At 40.8% G+C, this 26,395-nt stretch overlaps 1 long non-coding RNA gene across 1 annotated transcript in view; it reads left to right on the top strand.

The window, feature by feature from the left end:
* The first annotated feature begins 20,109 nt into the window (after positions 1-20,109).
* LOC138975193 (uncharacterized) overlaps positions 20,110-26,395 on the top strand; it is a 13,566-nt gene continuing 7,280 nt past the window's right edge. Inside the window, exon 1 of the long non-coding RNA XR_011458541.1 lies at positions 20,110-20,612. This is a non-coding gene — a long non-coding RNA (uncharacterized lncRNA). The remainder of the gene's footprint in view (positions 20,613-26,395) is intronic.

Here is a 26,395-nt window from a genome sequence, read left to right as displayed (position 1 = left end):
GTGTGTGCTGGCACACACTAGACATGGATCTTCTGGAACGTAATTTGTCAAACAAATGACCATTGACCAAATAGCAAAGGACGCATGAGCAGGGCGAGTGTAATGTAGAAAGAAATGCTGATGTTTGCTGTCCTGATTTTCTTCACATGCGGTAAGTTTTATCCACCACGGACAGGGCCGGGGGGGGGGGGGGGGGGGGAGGGGTGAGAGGGTTTTGGCGAGCTTAATTCACGACCTGCATAATTAAGATAATGACACGTGGACAAAACACGTGGAAACTTCACTACAACATGGATTGCTTCGCAGTAATTTAGCTGCAGCTAATCAGTTCGCGAAAGTAAATCCTCTGTGGAACATTCTCACATTCACCACCGTCCACCCCTCGCTTTTAAATCAAGGATGGCAGAAGAAAAATGATTTGTTCGTATTGTTTGTGAAACTGACTCCGCACGCAATGCAAACATAGCAATCCGACGTCAAACATTGAAGTCAACCAAATTCCCCCAGGTTGACTGCAGTGACAAACGTATACCAGGGATCGCGTTTACGCACGATTTTTGCGTATTTGACGCATTTTAAAAGTCGCTGACGCGTTTTTTTCGCCGCGCCGCGTAAGCCATACGCAAAAATATTGTAACTTTTTCTTGTCTTCACGCAGCGCTTTTGCTCTGACTTAATAATCACCCGATCCTGAAACTGACTATAGGGCTCGAGAAGTGACGACACACATGAAATCTGCGCGTCAAAACTAAAGTCCGTTTCTTTTTGCATCGAAGTATCGCAAACGAACGTAACGAGGGTATTACCAGATAATGTCTTGTCGGATAACGAAACAGACATTAGCTGCTCTCCCATCTCGCGCTTCCAAAAGGCGGAAAGTGTGTCTAGTCGTATTAGAGCGGGAAACAAACTCGCAAGGCCCGAAGGTTGGAGACAGCAGGGGTGTTATTCGACAGGCGTGCGCAGAGTTCGACAGGAAAACTCGCCGTATTTAGGTAAGGAGTGTCTTTAAGTCTTTCGTGCGTGTTTTGTTTGTGTCTGTACGTGTTTTCGTAGTACGCAAAAATATTGGTCCGTGACGCGTTTTTTTCGTTTCGTTGCGTATGACTTACGCGTTTTTTAAAAAGCTAGCGCGATCCCTGGTATACAATTTTGTTTGTTTGGTTTGTTTGTTTGCTTAGCCGACCACGAAGGACCGTATCAGGGCGGTGCTGCTTTGACATTTAACGTGCGCCACACACAAGACAGAAGTCGCAGCACAGGCTTCATGTCTCACCCAGTCACATTATTCTGACACCGGACCAACCAGTCCTAGCACTAACCCCATAATGCCAGACGCCAGGCGGAGCAGCCACTAGATTGCCAATTTTAAAGTCTTAGGTATGACCCGGCCGGGGTTCGAACCCACGACCTCCCGATCACGGGGCGGACGCCTTACCACTAGGCCAACCGTGCCGGTAATGTATGAAATAAACGGTATGATCGTATTGTACTCGTAGCATCTTTTCAGTATGCATCGGATTGTTATGTTCGAATTGCGTGCAAAGTTTTACAAACAATACGAACAAATAATTTTTCTCCGGCCATCCTTGGTTTAAAGGTGAGGGGTACGTGGGCGCTGTTACAGGGTGCTATACCCTATTCACGACTTGAAGAAGGGATTCGGACATAGCACATGGTGACCGCCGATATTAGTCTCGGCTTTCCTAGTTGTAGGTGGGAATTCAAATTCCCGGTTAGAAAACACGTGGAAAAAACATTTTTAGACAATAATTAACTCATTGTCTCCCAGGTACGGATGTATCCGTACCCACTAATATGGCTCTACGGGACCAGGTACGGATATATCCGCTCAGACAGTTAGCTTCAGTCGCTTCCTGTAACGTCCATCTAACGCCTGCATTCCAGCGTGTTGATACACATTTACTACACAGTTACTACAATTCTGAGTGACCTGCTGCAGCACATGTCTAGGCTAAAAAAAAAACTGGGTCAACATAGCTGGGGTAGAAAGTGTTAAGAAAGATGTCGTCTCAGTTGTGTCAAAGGTATCATTGCGTCATGTTTTAAATAAAGGAACGTAATCGCGGCTTAGCATGTGATAGTAATATGCGAGGAAATTTAAAGGATTAATACATACTTTTGCAAAGTGAGTGGCTTCAGCTGGGTTGCAGTGTACAGGGGTTCTGTGTGCTGATCAATCTGTCAAAGCAATCCAAGTGTTCACGTGTTTTAGTCCATGCGTTTTCTAACCGGAAGTTATATGGCCTTAACATTGGTTCTGTCAATTATGTTGGGTCACGGGGTCGATCCGGCAAGTCGTGGATACACAGTTTTTACATTTAGTCAAGTTTTGACTAAATGTTTTAACGTAGAGGGGGGAATCGAGACGAGGGTCGTGGTGTATGTGCGTGTGTCTGTGTGTGTACACGCTCAGAAAGTTAAAACGAAGAGAGGTACAGAAAAGCCTGCTATCCTTCTCAGCGCAACTACTAAACCGCTCTTCTTGTCAATTTCACTGCCTTTGCCATGAGCTGTAGACTGACGATGCTACGAGTATACGGTCTTGCTGAAAAATTGCATTGCGTTCAGTTTCATTCTGTGAGTTCGACAGCTACTTGACTAAATGTTGTATTTTCGCCTTACGCGACTTGTTTTACATTTAGTCAAGTTTTGACTAAATGTTTTAACGTAGAGGGGGGAATCGAGACGAGGGTCGTGGTGTATGTGTGTCTGTGTGTGTGTGTGTGTGTGTGTGTGTGTGGTGTGTGTGTGTGTGTGTGTGTGTGTGTGTGTGTGTGTGTGTGTGTGTGTAGAGCGATTCAGAGTAAACTACTGGACCGATCTTTATGAAATTTGACATGAGAGTTCCTGGGTATGATATCCCCAAACTCTTTTTCATTTTTTCGATAAATGTCTTTGATGACGTCATATCCGGCTTTTCGTGAAAGTTGCGGCGGCACTGTCACGCTCTCATTTTTAAACCAAATTGGTTGACATTATGGTCAAGTAGTCTTCGACAAAGCCCGGACTTCGGTATTGCATTTGAGCTTGATGGCTTAAAAATTAATCAATGACTTTGGTCATTAAAAATCTGAAAATTGTAAAAAAAAAAATTTACTTTATAAAACGATCCAAATTTACGTTCATCTTATGTTCCATCATTTTCTGATTCCAAAAAAATATAAATATGTTATATTTGGATTAAAAAGAAGCTCAGAAAATTAAAAATATAAAAATTATTATCAAAATTAAATTGTCCAAATCAATTTAAAAACACTTTCATCTTATTCCTTGTCGGTTCCTGATTCCAAAAACATATAGATATGATATGTTTGGATTAAAAACACGCTCAGAAAGTTAAAACGAAGAGAGGTACAGAAAAGCGTGCTAACCTTCTCAGCGCAACTACTACCCCGCTCTTCTTGTCAATTTCACTGCCTTTGCCATGAGCGGTGGCCTGACGATGCTACTGCTGAAAAATGGCATTGCGTTCAGTTTCATTCTGTGAGTTCGACAGCTACTTGACTAAATGTTGTATTTTCGCCTTACGCGACTTGTTTTTACATTTAGTCAAGTTATGACTAAATGTTTTAACATCGAGGGGGGAATCGAGACGAGGGTCGTGGTGTATGTGTGTGTGTGTGTGTGTGTGTGTGTGTATGTGTGTGTGTGTGTGTGTGTGTGTGCGTGCGTGCGTGTAGAGCGATTCAGACCAAACTACTGGACCGATCTTTATGAAATTTGACATGAAAGTTCCTGGGTATGAAATCCCCGAACGTTTTTTTCATTTTTTTGATAAATGTCTTTGATGACGTCATATCCGGCTTTTCGTGAAAGTTGAGGCGGCACTGTCACGCCCTCATTTTTCAACCAAATTGGTTGAAATTTTGGTCAAGTAATGTTCGACGAAGCCCGGACTTCGGTATTGCATTTCAGCGTGGTGGCTTAAAAATTAATTAATGACTTTGGTCATTAAAAATCTGAAAATTGTAAAAAAATATGTTTTTTTATAAAACGATCCAAATTTACGTTCATCTTATTCTCCATCATTTGCTGATTCCAAAAACATATAAATATGTTATATTTGGATTAACAACAAGCTCTGAACATTAAATATATAAAAATTATGATCAAAATTAAATTGTCGAAATCAATTTAAAAACACTTTCATCTTATTCCTTGTCGGTTCCTGATTCAAAAAAACATTTAGATATGATATGTTTGGATTAAAAACACGCTCAGAAAGTTAAAACGAAGAGAGGTACAGAAAAGTGTGCTATCCTTCTTAGCGCAACTACTACCCCGCTCTTCTTGTCAATTTCACTGCCTTTGCCATGAGCGGTGGACTGACGATGCTACGAGTATACGCACGCCGTGGATCGTGTAACTCTGCATTTGCGCCACCGCAACTTTTTATCGCTTCACGCCGACGAAGAGGCAAGCTGCGAGGTAGGTCTCTCGAATGATAAATTAAATTGTTAGAATGCTAGGCACTCAGCATGTTCTCAAGTGTTGCATTTCACTAACTTATATCCTTAGCTATATTTCTGTATATATTTTTTTATGCTTTGATGGCCCTGGTGATCGTAACGATCTGTTTTTCTTCTCGTTTCCCCATGTTTTGGGCATATTTTCAGTTTCTGCGTCAAATGCAACAAAACGGAGATTACTGGTTATTCTTGGACATGTTCACTGATAACTTTAATGTTTTATGAATCTCCACGTGTAGTTTCTCTGTATATAGTTCCATATATACTTTGCAAGAAGCAGATAAAAACAGAGTGTCAACAACTCTCTGTAATTCGCCACCGCATCAATTCAATGTTAGATGTAACTCGCCACCGCATTTTTTGTTATTCGCCACCGCACTACGCAAATTGTTATTTTCAAACGCATCAACATCGTGGAGGCATTTAAACCTTTGTTTTTGTCACAAAACTGACAGCAATTGATAGGAGCATTTTAACTTTAGTGCTGCAAGTTTTAAACTCAGGGGCGTGGCGTGATGTTGCCTATGCAAAGGATTTAAAGGCACCATGAGTTGACAAATCAAACTGTAGTATTTCTTCTTCTTCTTCTTCTTCTTCTTCTTCTTCTTCTTCTTCTTCTTCTTCTTCTGTATGAAAAGTATGCTTATCTGTACTTGAGTGTATAACCCACATGTACTGGAATGTGCTTATATATATGACCCCCCAAAAAACAATCCCTGGGACTGTGAGATTCAAGAGGTTTAGGGTATGATGACATCAATAGGAAATATAACAGTGCTTACCCGTAAGAGTGAAAAAAATACTATATTTACAAGTGGGAAATGCATCGATGACTGCTAGTGATGATCTGAACAGATTACGCAGCAAAATAAAGACACATCAGAACATGAAGGCCAACGTTTTCACCAATGAGATTTCACTTTTAGGAAGGCACGCTGATGAAAAGTTTGTCCTCATGTTCTCTTATGCATTCATTTACATTCGGAAGATGGACTACACATACAAGAATGTACAAAAACGTTCCGCATGGTTTGAACATTACTTAGTGTAAGGCGACGAATGGCAGGATGGATAGCGTACTGCCCCTATGATCCGCTTGATTTCCTTGGCCGCGGGTTCAATCCCTTGCCGGGACAGTTCATAAAGTGAATTTGGGTTTACGCTATGCATTAAAAGCTTGTCGTCAGTGGTTTTCTTCCGGGTCCTACCAGTTTGTTTTCCTCCACCATTTCAAAACTGTAAATTAATTCCGCCCATCTGCAAAAATTTAAAAAAAAAATCTTTCCAAATTCTGATTTCCTAATAGCAGCTTTAATCCTTCGTACCACATGGTGAGTGTGTGTTGTACGATTGTCACCATGTGAGCGTACGTGTCAAATCAATATTTTCAATTGGAAGTGACAGAATCACTGAACTCTTCAACATATTATGCAATTCATTAGACAGTTGCGGTGGCGAATAACATCCAAGACGTGAAATTGCGGTGGCGAATTACACCAAGCATCGGTGGCGTATAACATGAAGTCTAATTGTTTGTGTTTTCTTTTGCCGCGTGCGTCACCCAAAGACAAAATTGTGCAACAGCATTCATCAAGAATACAAAGGACATGTTTATCTCACAGGATATCATCACGGGAATGCATCAACTAGTGCTGTTTCGTTGAAGTTACGAGGGAAGGGACAAATCGTGCAATTTCAGCTACAATTCCAGCAGAAATCGGACTTCAGAACTGCCGAAACCTGACATTTCGACTAAAAAAGCACGTACCTTAGACCTTGAGTATATACTTCTTTAAAATGTACTAATGAAGAATCTAGATGATGCCTGAAAGTCCTACAAATTTTCATATTCTGTGAGAGACCTATCTTGCAACGTGCTACTTCGTCCGCGTAATGCACTGAAAAAGTTGCGGTGGCGCAAATGCAGAGTTACACGATCCACGGCGTGATACGGTCTTGCTGCGTTGCATTGTGTTCAGTTTCATTCTGTGAGTTCGACAGCTACTTGACTAAATGTTGTATTTTCGCCTTACGCGACTTGTTTCTTCTTCACAATTTGGAGGGCGTTGCGTATGAGTCTCGTGATGGTGGTGGAAAGGGGGTTCGGGGTAGGACAAGTTTGTTTCAGTGGGATATTTTTAAGATTGGATAACTAATTGAATTGATACAGGTCGCATTAGAATAAAGTTTGGGTCAATATATTAAGTAGGAAATCGACATTCTCTTGAACATTTAATAAAGCTAGAACAGCAAATCTATATATTTGGATTCATATACAGTGAAACCTACCTTTTAGGACTTAAAAACAAATCTGTGAAAATCAGGTCTGAAAAAAAAGATAATCTTAAAATAGGAGTACATTTACACAGGTTTAAGATGTAATGGCAGGTCACAGCATCCCTGAAGCAGCGATTTGTCTTGTAGCAGATTACGATACAAATAGTCAAAAGCTTTACAGAACTCTCTCACAAATAAATAAACACGCATTTAGTGTTGCCAACCAAACGCAACTTTATTCGGTTTGTACGTTTGCATCTACCGCTGAAATGTGCTTAACGTTTTCCATGATCAGGTTCTGAGGCTAAAGACTGTGTGTGGCATATGCCAAAATGAACCCACATTCCATCTTTAACAATGTTCTTACGTAATCAAACACAATGTCTTTACATATTTATCACTATCGCCGATACTAATTCATGCATTTCCATGTAGGCTTTTGACACAATTAGTAATCTTCGGTACCTGATGCAAAAGCCTGATCGAGGGCCACACTGTCCTGCCCGCACTATGATGAAATTCAATTCAGAAACAATACCCCAGACACTAAACTGTGACAAAATCAAATCCCTTTAAAGGGAGGGAGTCTTCTATTAGTGGCGGTGGGGCGGTGTCTTCAAGGGGGGTGGGGGAGGGGGTGGGGGTAAAGAGAAGGAGTCTTACAAGGGGTACCTTAAAAGGGGGGTTCCTCTGAAATGGGACATGACGAATGGGAGTCGTATAAACATTTGGTGTTCTTGTCTCAAGCAGTTTTGAAGACAACCATTTAAAACATAACGCAAATAAAGGGTTATCGCCAGACGTAACCCGAGTTTGATTGACCCCCGTCAAATGTCAAGGTCACAGAGGAGGAAATATTGGGTTAAAGAGTGAGTAGAGTTTGATGGCATCTTGACTGGACCCAATTCTGTCTGACCCTCACTAAAGGTTAAATCCACAGAGGAAATACATTCAGGTAAGAAAAAAAGAAGGTGTGCAAAACGACATTAAAACAATCACTCGATATGTCTGCCTAAAGCTTAACGATCAACACGGAAAGCCCGGGATCAGCCATCACCCAAACAGTAGTACAGTTTGGCTGGTGTTAACCCCTTCACTGCCACAGTATAACAGCATTATCCGAACGGTCTATGGGAAAGAAATGTGTTTAGAACCCCTACAAGTACCTGGACAGTGGTTACCTCCCATTTAGTTTTCAGAAATGTCCTGAAATGTTGTTGACACAAATCCCACGTATGAGATACGGTTATGGGCGTAGGACAAACCGAAAATGACCACGTATTACATACGGGGTGGGCAGTGAAGGGGTTAAACCCAAACACCGAGACGGGCTGCACTGGTCTCATCAAAGCATGCGAGGAAACTAGCGTTGTGGTTTTGTTTTAATTGTGACTCTGCCTGTCTTGTACCTTGCTGAGACTGACATTTTCTACAGTGACAACCAGAATTATATACATGTGGAAGTTAAAATACGTATACTTAAATAAGTATAGTGACACAGTAAGTCATTTTCAATTTTTTTTTTGTTTGTTTGCAGAAACGCAAGGAATTGGGAGTGTAACCATCCGGAACTGTAATAATACTACACCTCTTGACATTCGCCAAAACGTTATAAACTATATATTTTGTGATTTTGACCCTTCGGCCCCTATGGTGTGGTCAATACAAAGGAGGAATGGCCAAAAGGAGCCAGTGGCAACGTGTGTAAATAACACTACATGCGTTGTGCATGATCAAGCCCACTTTGATGTAAGGAGGTCAGGCGGTCGAGGCATTCTGGCATACACGCAGTACGACCGTGACGAGGACATTTCAGCAAACATTTCCTGTGAAAGCACGTCAGCAGGCACGACAACGAGTGCATCCTGTATGTTCAATGTGATAGGTACAAAAAACCTCATTGATGGTGTTTTTTTCTGACGTTGTTGTTTGTCTTTTTTTACATTTAGTCAAGTTTTTACATTTAGTCAAGTTATGACTAACTGTTTTGACATAGAGGGGGAATCGAGACGAGGGTCGTGGTGTATGTGTGTGTGTGTGTGTGTGTGTGTGTGTCTGTCTGTCTGTCTGTGCGTGTGTGTGTGTAGAGCGATTCAGAGTAAACTACTGGATCGATCTTTATGAAATTTGACATGAGAGTTCCTGGGTATGATATCCCCAGACGTTTTTTTCATTTTTTCGATAAATGTCTTTGATGACGTCATATCCGGCTTTTTGTAAAAGTTAAGGCGGCACTGTCACACCCTCATTTTTCAATCAAATTGATTGAAATGTTGGCCAAGCAATCTTCGACAAATGCCGGACTTCGGTATTGCATTTCAGCTTGGTGGCTTAAAAATTAATTAATGACTTTGGTCATTAAAAATCTGAAAATTGTAAAAAAAATTTGTTTTTATAAAACGATCCAAAACTACGTTCATCATTTTCTGATTTCCAAAAACATATAAATATGTTATATTTGGATAAAAAACAAGCTCTGAAAATTAAAAATATAAAAATTATTATTAAAATTAAATTTTCGAAATCAATTTAAAAACACTTTCATCTTATTCCTTGTCGGTTCCTGATTCCAAAAACATATAGATATGATATGTTTGGATTAAAAACACGCTCAGAAAGTTAAAGCGAAGAGAGGTACAGAAAAGCGTGCGCTATCCTTCTCAGCGCAACTACTACCCCGCTCTTCACTGCCTTTGCCACGAGCGGTGGACTGACGATTCTACGAGTATTCGGTCTTGCTAAAAAATTGCATTGCGTTCAGTTTCATTCTGTGAGTTCGACAGCTTGACTAAATGTTGTATTTTCGCCTTACGCGACTTGTTTTTCTATTCCTGATTGTAGTTTTATTGTCAGCATGCCTTTCAGCTTGTTGCTCTAGCTTGTTTTATAGCTGTATTCGATAGGAGAGAAATTTAGTTATCCGTATGTGTTGCAAGATTGTTTCTTTTTACATTTAGTCAAGTTTTGACTTAATGTCTTAACATAGAGGGGGGAATCGAGACGAGGGTCGTGGTGTATGTGCGTATGTGGGTGTGTGTGTGTGTGTGTGTGTGTGTGTGTGTGTGTGTGTGTGTGTGTCTGTCTGTCTGTGTGTGTGTGTAGAGCGATTCAGACTAAACTACTGGACCGATCTTTATGAACTTTGACATGAGAGTTCCTGGGAATGATATCCCCGGATGTGTTTTTCTTTTTTTCGATAAATGTCTTTGATGACGTCATATCCGGCTTTTTGTAAAAGTTGAGGCGGCACTGTCACACCCTCATTTTTCAATCAAATTGATTGAAATTTTGGCCAAGCAATCTTGGACGAAGGCCGGACTTCGGTATTGCATTTCAGTTTGGTGTCTTAAAAATAATTAATGACTTACAAATCTGAAAATTGTAAAAAAATAATTTTTTTTATAAAACGGTCCAAATTTACGTTCATCTTATTCTTTATAATTTTCTGATTCCAAAAACATATACAATATTATGTTATATTTGGATTAAAAACAAGCTCTGAAAATTAAAAATATAAACATTATGATCAAAATTAAATTTCCGAAATCGTTTTAAAAACTATTTCATCTTATTCCTTGTCGGTTCCTGATTCCAAAAACATATAGATCTATATATATATACGACTTGTGTCTGTCTGTTTGTCTGTTCGCGATGCGCGGCCAAGGTTCTTGATGGATCTGTTTCAAATTTGTGGCCATATTCACGTACACCCGGGACACAACCTGGTCGATGAGATCAATCAATCAATCAATCAATATGAGGCTTATATCGCGCATATTCCGTGGGTACAGAGTTCTAGGCGCTCTGCAATGATGCCGTGTGAGATGGAATTTTATTCTTCAACACATGGATATTTCAACTCGTGCTCTCAGCGCGAAGCGCTGAACCGATTTTATTACATTTAGTCAAGTTATGACTAAATGTTTTAACGTAGAGGGGGGAATCGAGACGAGGGTCGTGGTGTATGTGCGTGTGTGTGTGTGTGTGTGTGTGTGTGTGTGTGTGTGTGTGTGTGTGTGTGTGTGTGTGTGTGTGTGTGTGTGTGTGTGTGTGCGTGCGTGCGTGTAGAGCGATTCAGACCAAACTACTGGACCGATCTTTATGAAATTTGACATGAGAGTTCCTGGGTATGATATCCCCATACTTTTTTTCATTTTTTTGATAAATGTCTTTGATGACGTCATATCCGGCTTTTCGTGAAAGTTGAGGCGGCAATGTCATTAATTAATTTTTAAGCCACCAAGCTGAAATGCAATACCGAAGTCCGGGCTTCGTCGAACATTACTTGACCAAAATTTCAACCAATTTGGTTGAAAAATGAGAGCGTGACAGTGCCTCAACTTTCACGAAAAGCCGGATATGACGTCATCAAAGGTATTTATCGAAAAAACGAAAACAACGTTCGGGGATATCAATCCCAGGAACTCTCATGTAAAATTTCATAAAGATCGGTCCAGTAGTTTGGTCTGAATCGCTCTACACGCACGCACACACACACACACACACACACACACACACACACACACACACACACACACACACACACACACACACATACACCACGACCCTCGTTTCGATTCCCCCTCCATGTTGAAACATTTAGTCAAAACTTGACTAAATGTAAAAAGTAAAACACCAACAATAAAGGCACAATCGTACCTCCAAATTCAAACTTGCCCTTGGCACAAGGTTGTGAAAAAGGTTCCTCTGCATCTAAAAACTCGTCTATCAAAAGAAAAAAAGTGACAGCTTGATAGTACAGAGTGAAAATAAATGAAATTATCGCATTTTTACTGATCACATGACAAAAGCAATAAGTATAGTGACACAGTAAGTAATTTTCAATTTTGTTTTATTTGCAGAAACTGGGAATGTAACCATCGGGAACTGTAATAATAATAAACCTCTTGACCTTCGCCAAAATGTTGTAAACTATATAATTTGTTATGTTGACCCTTCGGCCGCCATGGTGTGGTCAATACAAAGGAGGAATCGCCAAAAGGAGCCAGTGGCAACGTGTGTAAATAACACTACATGCGTTGTGCATGATCAAGCCCACTTTGATGTAAGGAGGTCAGGCGGTCGATGCATTCTGTCATACACGCAGTACGACCGTGACGAGGACATTTCAGCAAACATTTCCTGTGAAAGCACGTCAGCAGGCACGACAACGAGTGCATCCTGTATGTTCAATGTGATAGGTACAAAACTCATTGATGGTGTTTTTTTCTGACGTTGGTGTTTGTCTTTTCTTTCTATTCCTGGTTGCCAAGGCTCCCGCCTCGATCTGATATGATTTCAGCTTTCTCGACATTCAGACTGATAAATGTTGATATCACGGTCAAATCTAACGATAACTAATATTATCAACTACCACAAAAAGATTACCATTTGTTATATGTTTTTGAAATTTCGAGGGCTTGTTATAGGTAATTTTCAGCAAGCTTCTTAATGAATAAATGAAAATAGCCTTAAGCTTTCATTTTCTTCGATTTGTTGAAGGTGGTCAATACTACCGGACACACACATACTTTGATATTTTGCTATTATTCTGTGTTTGCAGTAGAAACTTGATCGGGGTCAAAACTGCTAAAATGTAATCAATACGGTCTTAGCTGTCATATAATATTATAGCGATCTGTATGTGATAACAGCTTTGGCTGTGGACAGAAACGAGTCCGTTTTAGGCGGCAAATTTAGAGTGAAGGCTGCCAAAAGGGGAAAAAAAGATAAAAAAAACCCCAGAGGTTTTGAAGTTTGTGTTTCTGCAACTCTTTGGCATGTGCAAGTTATCCACAGAGGATGCATACAGCGAATTAAATTGTTTTGAGCGCTCTATCGCTGTTATAGTTTGTCAGAACAGAAGGTGGTCCATATTAGGAGCCGGTCCATATTAGGAGCATTTCTCCTAATGCTCTTATGAAGAAAACAAAATGAACAAGAACACAATTAAACAAGAAGGTAATGACATTTCTGGTAGCAAAGGGAGGTAACTCTTACCTAGGTATACATTGAAGGTAAATAACTTATCATGCAGGCATGCCTGATCCTTCTCACATAATGTATATATATAGAGCGAGAGATAGAGAGAGAGAGAGAGAGAGAGAGAGAGAGAGAGAGAGAGAGAGAGAGAGAGAGAGAGAGAGAGAGAGAGAGAGAGAGAGAGAGAGAGAGAGAGAGAGAGAGACGAGGTTAGCAGTCTGTTTTTGGATTTCAGCATTACCAACAACAACAATATCGACAACTACAACAACAACAACAATACCACCAGTACAAAGCACCGCTGCCACAAAGATGATATCCCTCACGACATCATTTGATGGTGAAAACGACGGGTCGCCAATAGAGCTTCAACGGGGTCAGGAGGCTTTTCTCTTGACGTGCCGTTATGACAACACCACGGGATCGGCGGGGCACGTGAGCTGGTGTAGAACAGGGTAGGCCTTCTCGTATCAGTATCAGATACTATCAGCCATGACTGTGATGATGATAGTTCGCAGACAACGACGATGCTATTATTAGAGTTTTATTGAAAAACAATAATTACAACGACAATAACGTTTCTGATCAGGATGGAGATGGTGACGATTATGATGATTGTGGCGCTGTTACCCTTGAAATACCAATTTACGATTAAGATTTCACTTAAGACAATGCCAAGTGTGAAAGTGACGTTTTGACCAATAACATATGTACATGTAAAATTAATTACAAATGAAAACGATGACAAGTCTGGTAGAAATGAATCTGGAGATGATGATGGTGACAGTGACATTTTGACCGTTGAAATATGAATGAATGTTTGTAATACTTTTATGAAATATATTTAATTACTAGTATAATTATGCAAAACGAATGTCATTGGTGTTGACAGATTAGGCAAATAAAGTTGACAATAATGTTTTGTTGCAGCTCAACGTGCGGCGAGCTGTCAGGCAGAGAAGGATCTAACACTACAAGGCATTGTTTACCTCTTGTTGTTGCTTGCCTGTGTGTGCGTGTGTGTGTGTGCAAGGGCGGATCTGGGGGGGGGGGTTACCCGGGTTACGTAACCCCCCCCCCACCCCCCCAAAAAAGAGGTAATTTATTGGCTCAGGATGCACCAGATAGCTCTATTTTGCTTCTTTGGAAAAAAAAAATTCCAGGGGGGGCATGCCCCCAGACACACCTGGAGGCTTAGGCGCCTTCGGCGCCGTCAACTTGTATCTTCGCAGTCATTTTGTAACCCCCCTCTCCAAAGTGAATTGATCCGCCCTTGGTGTGTGTGTGTGTGTGTGTGTGTGTGTGTCTGTCTGTCTGTGTGTGTGTGTGTGAGGGTGTGTGTGTGTGTGTGTGTGTGTGTGTGTGTGTGTGTGTGTGTAATATTGTACATGTATTGAACAAATGTTTATGAAACTCTTCCAGATGGTTTTCCAAAACCTTCCTTTGTGTCACAGTTTTGACTCACCTGAGTAATTGGTGTGTTGGCCGGCCGTGGACAAAAACCTAATGTTGATGTTATCTCGGATGTTTTTGAAGCTAGACCTTTAAAACTTGGGGTTACAGCGGGGTCGTGTTAACGTCGACATTATCTTCGGTGTTTTTTAAGCTCGTGCTTTGAAACTGGGCACACTTAAAAGGGTTTGATGTTCTGCCTATACGACCCTAGCTTGGGGTCACAGCTGGCTCATTTTCATATCACCTTTAAGCTGAGGTTTTCTCGGTTTTAATTTTAGCAAAATCCTCCAAAATTATTACAATTGTAGGTCTTGATAATTATCAGACATGACAACATTTGGCTGGTTTTTGTCAAATGTCCGGCACACCATGCAAATGCTTGCTGGAGATGTTTACACCTGAAAATATCCTTATCTGAAAATAAGTCTTGAGCCAATCAAGATATGGTGTCATTGTTTGATTTGGGGTGTCTGGGGCCTTTTAGTCTTGCCTAGAGTAGTGGTGACAATATCATTTTATGATGTCATAGTGTCTGAAATGAGGTCATACAAATGTCTCAGTATGTACACATATTTTGTCTCCCCCAGCCAAAACTCAATTTGGTCAAGAAAATTAGTAAAATATTATGCCTCATGTAAAAACAAAATACTTGTTTTCAACATTTCGAGGATATTGAGCATGTCAGGTGTTAGGTAATGGTTTGGGGTGGTGCAAGTAAGTTTGTTTACGGGTGGAATATTCTTAGGGTTGAATAACTAAATGGCTTGATACCCGTCAAATCAAAATCAAGTTTGTATCAATTAGTCGGACGTGAACGTTCTCTTGATTATTATGTTATGAAGCTGGAACAGCATGTTTGACTCATCTGAGTAATTGGTGAGTATTATGATTCATATGTGTCCGTCTGTTTGGACGGCCGCCAAGGCCGTCCCTCCGTGGACGAAAACCTTAACGTCGAGGTTATCTCAGATGTGTTTCAAGCTACACCTCTGAAACTTTGAATACTTTTAGGGTTTGATGATCCCACGAAATGACCCCAGTGTGGTTGACCCTTGTCAAATTTTGGGGTCACAGCGGGGTCATGTTCGTTTCATAAAAACTTCTTGGATGTTTTCAAAGCTAGAGCTAGGGTTTGATAATGTCCCGACTTGACCTAAGTCTGATTGACCCGTCAAGTTTTTGTGTCACAGGGGGTCATGTTTGATTGATGATAACTTCACATTGACGTTATTTTAGGCGTTTTTAAAGATAGAGCTTTCAAACTTGGAACAGTTAATAATCGGCCAACATGACCCTAGTTTGGATGACCTACGTCAGATTTTAAGGTCTAAGCGGAGTCATGTTCATGAAACCTTTACGTTGATTTTGTCTTGGTTACCGGTATGTTGGGAGCAAAAACCTCCAAGTTTCACACAAGTAAAGTTGAATAAAACCTGCAGACATGACTAAAATGTGGCTTGTTTGCACACAATGTCAGAGTCACAGCATGAACATGTTTGCTGGTCCGTCGCGATATAACCTTCGTGGTTGAAAACGAGAAACACCAAATAAAGAAAAGAAATGTTTGCTGGAGAAGATTTTCACCCCTGAAATATCCACTGAGCTATCGAGGAAATAAGTCTTGAGGTCATCAAGCTGTGATGTTATATTGTTTGATTAGGGCACAGCTTAGTGTCTGGGGTTTCTTAAGTCTTGGGTAGACAATTGTTGATGACATCATGTTATGATGTTTTAGTTTCAAAAATGAGGTCACGTGTCTGAGTAGACATATTTTGTTTTGGCTAGCCAAAACTCAATTTAGTGAAGAAAGTAAGTGGCAAGTGGTGGGTGGGGTCATATGTAGTGGAATCCTCCTTTAACCTTCGCCGGTGGCCGTGGGTCCGTCTAGACCCAGAAGGGTGTTTACTTGCAAATATCTCTTAAACTAGTTGGAATTTTGTAATAAGCTTTTAAGAATGCCCCAGGCTCCTAAAAAGCTCTTAGGCCCCCCCAAAAAATAGGTCTGTTTACGGTAACATAGGCCAAAAAAATAGGGTCGGTAGGTCGGGATTTTTTATTTTTATTTTTATTTTTTTTGGGTCCCAAAAACCATATTTTTACGTTATTTTGCAAAAAAAAACAATTTTTTTTCTCCCCAAATGCCAACAAAAAGTCTAGGGTCGCGCGAAAAAAATAGGGTCGGTCGGGTTACCGTAAACAGACTATTTTTTTGGGGGGGGGGCCTTATGTCCTAAAATGTCAGCGAGAAGTAATAACAACAAACGAGGGTCAAATTTAGACTACAAACATCGTGGGGCCGTGCGGACCAATTTTTTTTCTCAAAGAAGGAAAAGCGTGCGTGCATCTTTGAGAAGCATGGGTCCGCACGACCCCACGATGTCTTCCGTGTGTAGTCGATAACCCGGACTGGCGAAGGTTAAAGACCTACAAAACCCTGAGGACAATCAGGTCTTAAGATGAGGGTCAACTTACTGATGTTATGAACAGAATATCTTATAAAACAGGGTTTTGAAAAATGTCTTGTTGGGGGTTTTAAAAGGGAGGGCGTCTTCTATGGGGTAAGGTGGTTAAGGGAGGGGCGTGGGTAACGAAGGCGAGTCGTGTGTAAGCATTTGCTTTTCTTGTTTTTGTTTTACGAAAAGAGAGGGTAGGGGTTGGGGACGCAGTGGATTAGGCGAGTCGTGTAAGCATGTTCCTTGTCGTTGTTTTTATATTTATGTGATAACATCATATCCCTTTGCAAACAAAAGTTTAGTCGGCACTGTGGCAAACGAACATGTTCATAGATCATCATATTGATTGTTGTTCTAACAGCCCTTGACCTAGCCTGGACTATGCTTTAAAAATATACATAACACTGAATTTGCAAAACGACACACGGAATCGGTAATCTTTGATTCTTTCTGATTTAAGAAATGTAAAGATACGTTGTGTTTCAATCGAGAACGTACTCAGAAATACAGAAAGATCATTTTCACTTTTCATATAATGAGTTCATTTTTTGTCCGACACCAAGTCCTGTCTCTGTCGATGGGTTTCAGTCAGCCAGGACCTCATATAGATGTGTTTACTTTCAACTGTAAATGCCAAGAGATAGGCTAACTTTTTGGCTCACGTAAGTGTAGCCTATGCGATCGTAACTTTGTCTGTCTGTGCGTGCGTGCGTGCGTGCGTCTGTGCGTGTGTATGTCTGTGGTAGAAACTCTAACATTTGAAGACGTCACATTACATTGACGTCACATTATGACGTAAGAGGGTCACGCGAAGGAAGTACTGAAAGTCTCGGTCATTATTATTTTGAGCGCGCCGAGACTGGTTGGCAGTCGTGTCCTTGTAAGTAGGCTACATCTGCCGTGTGCTGACAAAACCGAGTAAGTCCATTTTTTTCAAAAATGATATTTTTTGTTCATCAAAGCTTAGAAATTAAGGCGCACCTTATGTGTAAATTGTGACTTTGTGAAATAAATAGATAAGGAGATATACAAAAGTAAGTCCACACCTTAAAAACTGTTTAAAGTACATCTGCCATGTGCTGACAAAACCGAGTAAGTCCATTTTTTCCCCAAAATGATATCTTTTTGTTCATCAAAACTAAGAAATCAAGAAGCAGCCTGTGTGTAAATTTTGACTTTGTAAAATAACTAGATAAGGAGATATAGAAAAGTAAGTCCACAACTTCAAACATTTCTCAAAAAACATTACATGTCAATTTGCTGGTAAAACCAAGTAAGTCCATCCACCAATCACAAGAACCTTTATGACGCTATAACCAATCAGAATGCAATGTTTTTGCCAGTATGACGTCAAAGTCAATACGAATATTCTTGCGGCATTTTACTTGTTAGTAGGGGTGCTAGATTTGGTGCAAGCATGGCTGCTAAAGAAGAAGTGTTGTCAAGATAAAAGACAAAACAGTGAAAATAACGTTAACATTACGAATTTGCACGAGAGAGAGAGAGAGAGAGAGAGAGAGAGAGAGAGAGAGAGAGAGAGAGAGAGAGAGAGAGAGAGAGAGAGACTAAACAGGGAGAGAGAGACTAAACAGGGAGAGAGAGACTAAACAGGGAGAGAGTGAGAGAGGGGAAAGAAATCAGGGTCGAGGGGGGGGGGGGGGGGGGGGAGGATGGAGGGAGAGAGAGAAATAAAGGGAAAGAGGAATTAGGGAGGGAAGAAGAGAGTAAGAGGGAGAGAGATAGCGAGAGAGGTAGGGAGGGATAGAAAGAGAGATGGAGGGAGGAAAAGAGAGATATAGGGAGGGATAGAGGGAGGGAGAGAGAGAGAGAGACAAGGATCGTCAGGATAATTATATATAGATAGAGAAGAAAAAGGTTTAAAATAAAACGTCATAAGGTGACGTCATTATGTCTCGCCTTATCGAAAGAGGTCATTTGTGTGTTCTAAACTTTAAATGACGTCATTTGTCAGTTCTAAACTTAAAATGACGTATTTTCTGTATGGGTCGTCTGACAAGAATTTTAAAACTATCATTATAGGAACATTGGGAACCCCTTGGACTTACTTGGTTTTGTCAAAACATTCATGCACACTTAAAAAGTTGGTTTTTTAGGTTGTGGACTTACTTGTTCATATCTGCTTATCTAAGCACTCTAAAAAGTAGAAATTAGCACACAAGATGCGCATTGATTTCTTCTTTTTGATGAACAAAAAATATCATTTTGAAAAAAAAAATGACTTACCAAAGCGGAAGGTCGTGGGTTCGAATCCCGGCCGCACCTGACGGGTAATTAAGGTGAAGATTTTTCCGATATCCCAGGTCAACTTACGTGTAGGCCTGCTGGTGCCTTATCACCCTTCGTGTGTACACGCAAGCACAAGACCAAGTGCGCACGGAAAAGATCGTGCAGTCCAAAGCAGAGTTCGGTGGGTTATAGAAACACGAAAATACCCAGCATGCTTTCACCGAAAACGGCGTATGGCTGCCTAAATGGTTTTGTAAAAACGGTCATCCACGTACAAATCCACTCGTGCAAAAGCACACGTGTACGTGGGAGTTTCAGCCCACGAACGCAAAAGAAGAAGAAGAAGCAGAACTAAAACGCCTTCACAAAAATTGCGTCCTCGCTGTTAAAACCCGTCAATCGGGACAGTGAATATTTCCGTACCATGTCCACACGGCACCTGAATTGCTTAATATCAATTCAAACATAACACATCTATAAATAGATTCAGGAAACATTGACACCTGCAATAAAATCACTTTCGTGCCTGTGCTAGCATTTTAATGTCCAGAAATATTTCTTAATAACAATTTCAAGAAACGATTTTTAAGACATCAAACCCGGGTAAATAGTGTTTGATTTGAATTTCAAATAATGTGATTTAAGGCTGTAACTATAGTAGTAACCGTACCACCCAAATTAAACTTACAACAACAAAACATTACCGGAACAAAAAAACATGCTGTGTAGCTTAAAAAATTGTACGTGAATAATGTGTATTTTAGCAAATCACCGCAATCTGATATGCTCATCATTCTCCAAGGCACTCAAACTAACACTCACGTACACAGTCATACACAAGAACCAGCTTTTATTCTTGACTGGACATAGTCCTTAGATCAAGACTGGTTTTAATCAGAACAAACACACAAACGCACACATTGTTACAGGTTCGCTTCGAAAGTATCTGTGAGAATCGTACCGAAATGAGCCAGAGCGTTGTTTAGAGATCAAATAAGCAAAGGGAAGTAAGCGCTCTAATGTGCACACGACATGTGTAATAGAGTAAGCGAGAGTTATTCGGAACGTTTCTCCTGGCACCTGAGAGAATAACGCATTGAAATGAACAAGCGACTTTCATCCTCAAAAAAAGCATTACTTTTTCTTCCAAATGTTTTGACAAAACCAAGTAAGTCCACTTGCTTAGATCTGTCACATTTTTTAGATCTGTAGTGGAATGCATGAATGGAGACTATCAAGCTAGTTGGGAACTAAATCCAAAGTTCGAAACTATCGCTCTAGTGCGCAATGCATGGCACGATATTTTCAAATGTTCCGACCTAAGTTGGTGACTAACTTGCCTAAATTTGGTCCTCCTCCGAGGAGGACCAAATTCCTTAGTTTCGAACTATTGCAAAAACACAAATGGCGGCCGCCATGACAGTCTTTGATTTTGCTGTACAAAAAAATCAAATATTCGGCAGTCCGACGCATGAACCAAAGAATGATGTCGACAAAGAAGTTGAAACATTGATTGCGCTTTGGAGGGGGTTCAAATACAAGTCGTGAAGTGACCGGCACAGCTGATTTGGGACACGATCTACCTTGAGTCGGGAGATTTGCTATGAACATTGACTAAATTTCCACTTTTTACATCAGCGACTGTACAAATTTGGCTTGTACATCTTCCTGTCGCTGATTTTAATCGGTTTGGATCATCCAACAGGTAAGAGCAAGATTCATCCGTTGTGTGCGTGTAGTTTGTGTGTCCCGGCCACGGTGTGTGTGTTCGTTTGTGCGCCTCGGTGTGTGAGTGTGTGTCAGATTATATTGCAATAATACATTTGTTAGAAAGTGAGAGCAAGGGTAGATCTAGATCTATGGGCCAGGCAGTACTGTCTGAGTGTCTCCGAAACCGTGTTCAGTGTCATAGGAAAATAGGCCTACGAGCCATTGTGTAGTGGTGACGATGAAAGATACAGTTGTTGTTTTTCTGACAGTGACATTGACAATGCACGATCGTCAATGCATCAATGATTATGCACAGCAGCATCGGTTTCTTCGGAACTGTGCACTGTTGACTGAATTTCCCACGGTGGAGCAATGAACAGTAGACACTAAATAGTGCGGTTACCGTGCCAAAAATCATGCTTCAACCCACCAGTTTTTGCAACAAAATTTGTTTTTGCGGGAATGTTCTCAAAACAGTCTGGTTAGTGCCCAGTGCAAAATCTAAGTTTCAAACTATCGGCACAATCGAGAAATTTGCATATTAGTGACGTCATACATTAGTGGAAGAAGACACTGTTTTGTTCTCCAAGATAAGCCTATCATGTTGCATCTCGTTAGAAAGATCTCGGCTCAGAGGACTCAGAAATGCAGCTATTTAATATCTATGACGGCAGTAGTTGACACAAAACGCGTTGAAAATAGAATCCGAGTGCTTTTTCGCATAAACACACACACACACACACACACACTCACACACACACAAACACACACACACACACACACACACACACACACACACACACACACACACACACACACAGAGAAAAATACACACGCATGTGCTTTCAAGCACACGCACACTCTTTTATATTCTCTCACCTCTGCTTCTCAATATGCCTCGCCTTATTCAGTAAAGTTGGACGGGGAATTGGAGCAACTGTCGAAACTCTCCACACCAGGCGAATAAACGAGTCCGTGTTTACGACAGCTGCATCTTCTTGTGTCACAGTCAGTCTTGCATGCACACCGAATCACTTTCAGAAGAGCTGCTGGTGCTGCTGGTAGGTCCGATGTGCTTTGGCAGCATTTGGGGCATACACAGTGCATAGTGCATCGTACAGGCCAGTTTCCGCCATGAGATGTCCTATACAAGCGAGAAAACTCATCTCCATGTGGAAGGGACCAAGCCGAAGAACTACAGAACGTAGCTCACTGAAAGCTGCTTCTGCTGATATGATGCTGAGGGCCTTCCACCACAGGGGCTGATCAAAAGGTGACTACAGGGGTTTTGTTGTATCGCCTAGCTTCAGCAGAAAGAAACAACAGCGTTGAATAGATACAAGTTTTGTCACTGGGTTTGAGATCAATCATCGGCAAGAAGACAATAGATGACTGACCTGGAAAGTCACCATTGTGGACGGCCTGCATTACTCCTGACCAGAACGGTCTCTGAGGACTGAGCAGCCATGCTGACTTCCATAGGACTTCAACTTCTTTGGTAGGGTCTTCAACTAGGACTGTCCTTAACTTCTCATAGGTGAGACTTGCCAGGCCTTCACATCTCTCATCGTAGAAACTGATTTTGACACGGGCTTTCTTCATGACCTCCTCCAGCCTAACCTTTGTTTTCAGAGCGATGGACGACCTATTTTTGATGAACGGGGTTATGGAAGCAATCATGCCCATTCCATGGAAGGTATTCAGGCCATCAATTGTTCCAGTGTTATGATCGACATTGTCTGCCATGTACTGCATGAAATGTTCATCTGTGGCTGGCACGATTATCTCCTGGGTGGCAGCCGCACTCATTTCGTCCGTCTTTACTTCTCTGTAAGAGGAGCTGAATCCAAGGGAGTACAGCGTGTCAATCAGGATCTTGGAACCAAAACAGTGGTGCATCTGAACTCCAAGACCAATCTGCAGTTGAGCAATTAAAATTCTTGGACGAGCTGCTTGCATAATTGCTTGGCCGATTGAAGCAACCTTCACATCAGTGTCCTTTCCACTGAAGATCTCTCCGAGGAAAGTTTGCAAGGATTTTGGCACAAAATCAAGGTTTGCTGTAATTGAGAAAGTGCTGTCTGGACTTGGGTATTCTTTTCTGCTGGTGTTTATCTTCTTAATGTCACTTTTGATAAGTTCAGCAGCAGCTCTGATGATGTTGTCTTTTTGAGTTTCTTCGTCGGTCGTCTCAGGTGTCGAATAAAAGGAATGAAGAATAGACCATGTAGTCCTCTGAAATGTTACCACGTTTGCTTTCCCATCCATTTCTGTGATGATAATTTCATTACCAAAATGTTTCTTTAATTCTTCTTTCATCTTTGAGTGACTATAACAGTCACCACCTGTAAACTCTTTCATTTTTCTGATGAGGTCGATGATGGTGACTTCTGTATCGTTTTTTTTTCTTCAGATAATTGACAACTTTTCTGAACGCTTCTGCTCTTTTTTCATCGACTGGTCTTCCTTGTTTTGGTCTTTTGTTGTCAGTGTCTGATGCAAAGCACTTTGGAAGTTTCCTTTTTGTTCTAAAATTGGTGCTGCATGATTGGTGGTACAAAGCATCAGCTGCTGGAAGGTCCGAGACGAATTCTATCTTGCCTTTTACCTTTTCAGGCCATTCGTCTGCTCTTTCAGCACAGATTCTATAGACGGTCTTCTGAAAATCTAAAGTGCGAACAGGAAGTACTGTTGGACCTCGTTTTGAAACAAGTTCTGCATGCATGCCACAAAATAAACAACATTTCCTGAAATCAAAGGGCTGATTCTTTGACCGCAGTCCTTGGTTCAAATTTGCAGCAGTATCTTCATCTTTTTTCCCACAAAGGTAGGCTGCTATGTTGTGCTTGTTTGTATATGAACTGCGACAACATACATGCACAGCCTGCCCCTCTGCAGCAACAATTGAATCACCACGCTGGGTACTGACTCTGTGTATGGTGTCTCTTCCCTTCTGTTGCGGAATGACGATCTGCTCCCCTGAATAAAGGCTGCCTCCACACAGGATACACAACTTACTGCTCCATGATCTGGAAAAAAATACATTTATAACATAAACTTAAATAAAGCAGTTGGATTGACACTGTGTGTATAATTGTCCAGACGCTAATTAATTTTGTCTTTAAGTAGTAGAGCATATTTTATTATATAATATCCTGAATACAGTGAAACACCCTTATTAAGACCCTCCATTTTAAGACCTGGTTTTCTCAGATTATTTTGTTGGTCTTAAGAAAGGGGGTTCCACTGAAACATGATTTATTGAAAATATAAATGAGTTGTTCTTTGCTACTGGTCACAAGTGGGGATCAGCTCACACGGACGCATTTTTTCAATACAGTCTAGGGGAGAAACTGGTCACAAAGCACCCAGTACATGCCAGAGAGATAGGAGAATCGGCACAATCAAATAAAATACCAAAATCATTCAATAGATATGGAAATATTAAGATTTACTGTGAAAATGCTAGCAAAAATGGCGTCCAAAAATGGGAACGCACACTTGGTGCGTCTTTGAAGACTTACCTCCCGTTCTGTGTTGTTGATAATAGTCGTGTTTGTGCTGTTTTTGTTGAAATAGTATCTAATAAAACTGATGCAGTTCTTGAAATGTTGCAAATTATTGTTGTCTTTGTGAAATGCGAGTGTTCTGAGGCGTAATCTGCATACGGCTGATGTCCCACATAGGGTACCCCACTTCGATCAGCGTATCACTCCAAATGAGCTTCATGGCAGAAAAGCAGATACAATACCAAAACACTGCATAACAGATCTACAAGTCTGAGCCAGAATCATTGAAATTTACTTTCTGTATAAAATATTGCAATCAAATTTGTTCACGCCGTCACACAAATAACGCAGGTTACCCTCGCCTTCGATTCAAAGTAACTCCAATCTGACTGAATTATCATCGAAACGCAGATGACGAACTGATTCACCACACATTTGTGGTATTTTACACACAAATTTCAACTGTGTTGTTTCGCGATAAACAGCCATAAACAAACAAATGTGGCGCCGTCACGTCGCCTCGGAAGGAATAAAGCAGGTGACCAAGACTTGTTTCCGATACCTGTCTGATTAAAATCATCGTTTTTTTCACGAATGACGGCTCTTTGGCAGATCTGGTGAGATGGAAACTGTCTATGAATGTTTCCTTTAATGTCAAATGCGTACATTCTTGTCGATATTGTTACCTTTGGGCTCATAAATTAAGTCAATCGTCGTGTTGTCCGAAAGTGACTTTTGTCAGCATAGAACTTGACTTACTGTGCTTTGATCATTGACTGAGAAGAATCTTCCGATGACACTAGTTCATTTCACTACGCGACTGCAGATCTGCAAGGAAACTTATGGCAGGGGAAATAAGCTTAACTGAAGACGAATAAGCGGAGTAACTGTTCTTCAACGGATTGCTCTCACTGATCTAAATATTTAGATCTTGTCGTCTGCTAGTCTGCTAGCAAGCAGTCTTCGGTCGTGTGAAAGTCACATCTATTTCGACTGTGTGCATCGATCCGTGTAGTGAAATGTTGATCTTTGATGATTTGGCAACATAACTTCGCTAAATGTGCTTCGAGTGTATCTCCCCGTTAACCGCATTTGAAAACGTCTTTTAACAAGACCATGTTTCGACAGCCCAGACGGGGAGGATCCTCGATAGCTCACAGGGTATATAATGTTTTCCGCCGTTTTTTGAAGAATCCTTTCAAATTTGCTATTCCAAAAGTACCCTATGACACGACTCGAGTGGCAAAGAACATTCTCTGCAATTCCTGTCTCAGTCCGTGCAGCCGTTTCGGGTCATATCGTCATCATACAAACATACACACAGACACACAAGAACCAGCTTTAAAAGTTAGATTATGTAGGAACCATGTGAACCAGTGATGTTTTCTTATGTACAACAGATACTACAGTATTTCTGCTTTATGAAAAGCAATATTTCAAAAACAAAACTAGAGATTTGAATTTTGACCACTTTTCCCCCTTTCGGTCACCAGTACTGAAGAACAACTCATATATATATATATACGGGATTTGTTTTATTAAGCCTTTTTTATGAAAACTTTTTTTTTTTTAGCCTTTAATAGAAATTGCTGATATGCTACCTCATTCTTGTCTCATTCGCAGTGGTCACTGGTGTAGAGCAAGGTCTTCGCTCAGAAAGCAGGTGACTGTAGAACAAAATGATAACATTAATGATTTACGCATCAAATAAAGGCTATCGAGATAGCATTCCATCAGAGAAGTGCCTAAAGTGTCAGCAATGGCGACAATAACATAAAAAACATAAATAAAACATCACCGAACAGTGCAACAGGAAAGTTATTTTTGACAGCATTCGCCTACCATACATACTGGAAGCACGATCAACAATTCGCACGGTCTTTGAGTATAATATACTTTTTTTTTCTAATCTAACTTCATAATTGTATTTGTGATGCTGAGCATATCAACTGCAAAGATTATCTGCACGTTTGAAACGGTAAAACAAGTTTTAGACTCATGTTGTGCTGTCTGGAAGCAGACGAACTTTTAGCGAAGCTAGGTCGTCTGCATATCAGGCTTTTTTCTTTCCAATGCATTCGTATGGCATAAATAAAGAACTAGCGCTAGCATTCTACACATGCAGCCGAGAAAATGAAGTGGTAAAAATGTTAAAGGACGAATAAAAACGTAAAGATTATCGATTACTCACCTTTTTGCATGTGGCCACGCGAAGCACGTTCGACTAGACTTTGAGTGCATGGCGCGCATAAACTTCCGGCTTTGCGAC

Source organism: Littorina saxatilis, linkage group LG9 (genome assembly GCF_037325665.1).
Source record: "Littorina saxatilis isolate snail1 linkage group LG9, US_GU_Lsax_2.0, whole genome shotgun sequence".
NCBI lineage: Eukaryota > Metazoa > Mollusca > Gastropoda > Littorinimorpha > Littorinidae > Littorina > Littorina saxatilis.
This window is presented reverse-complemented; position numbering and strand designations above follow the sequence as displayed.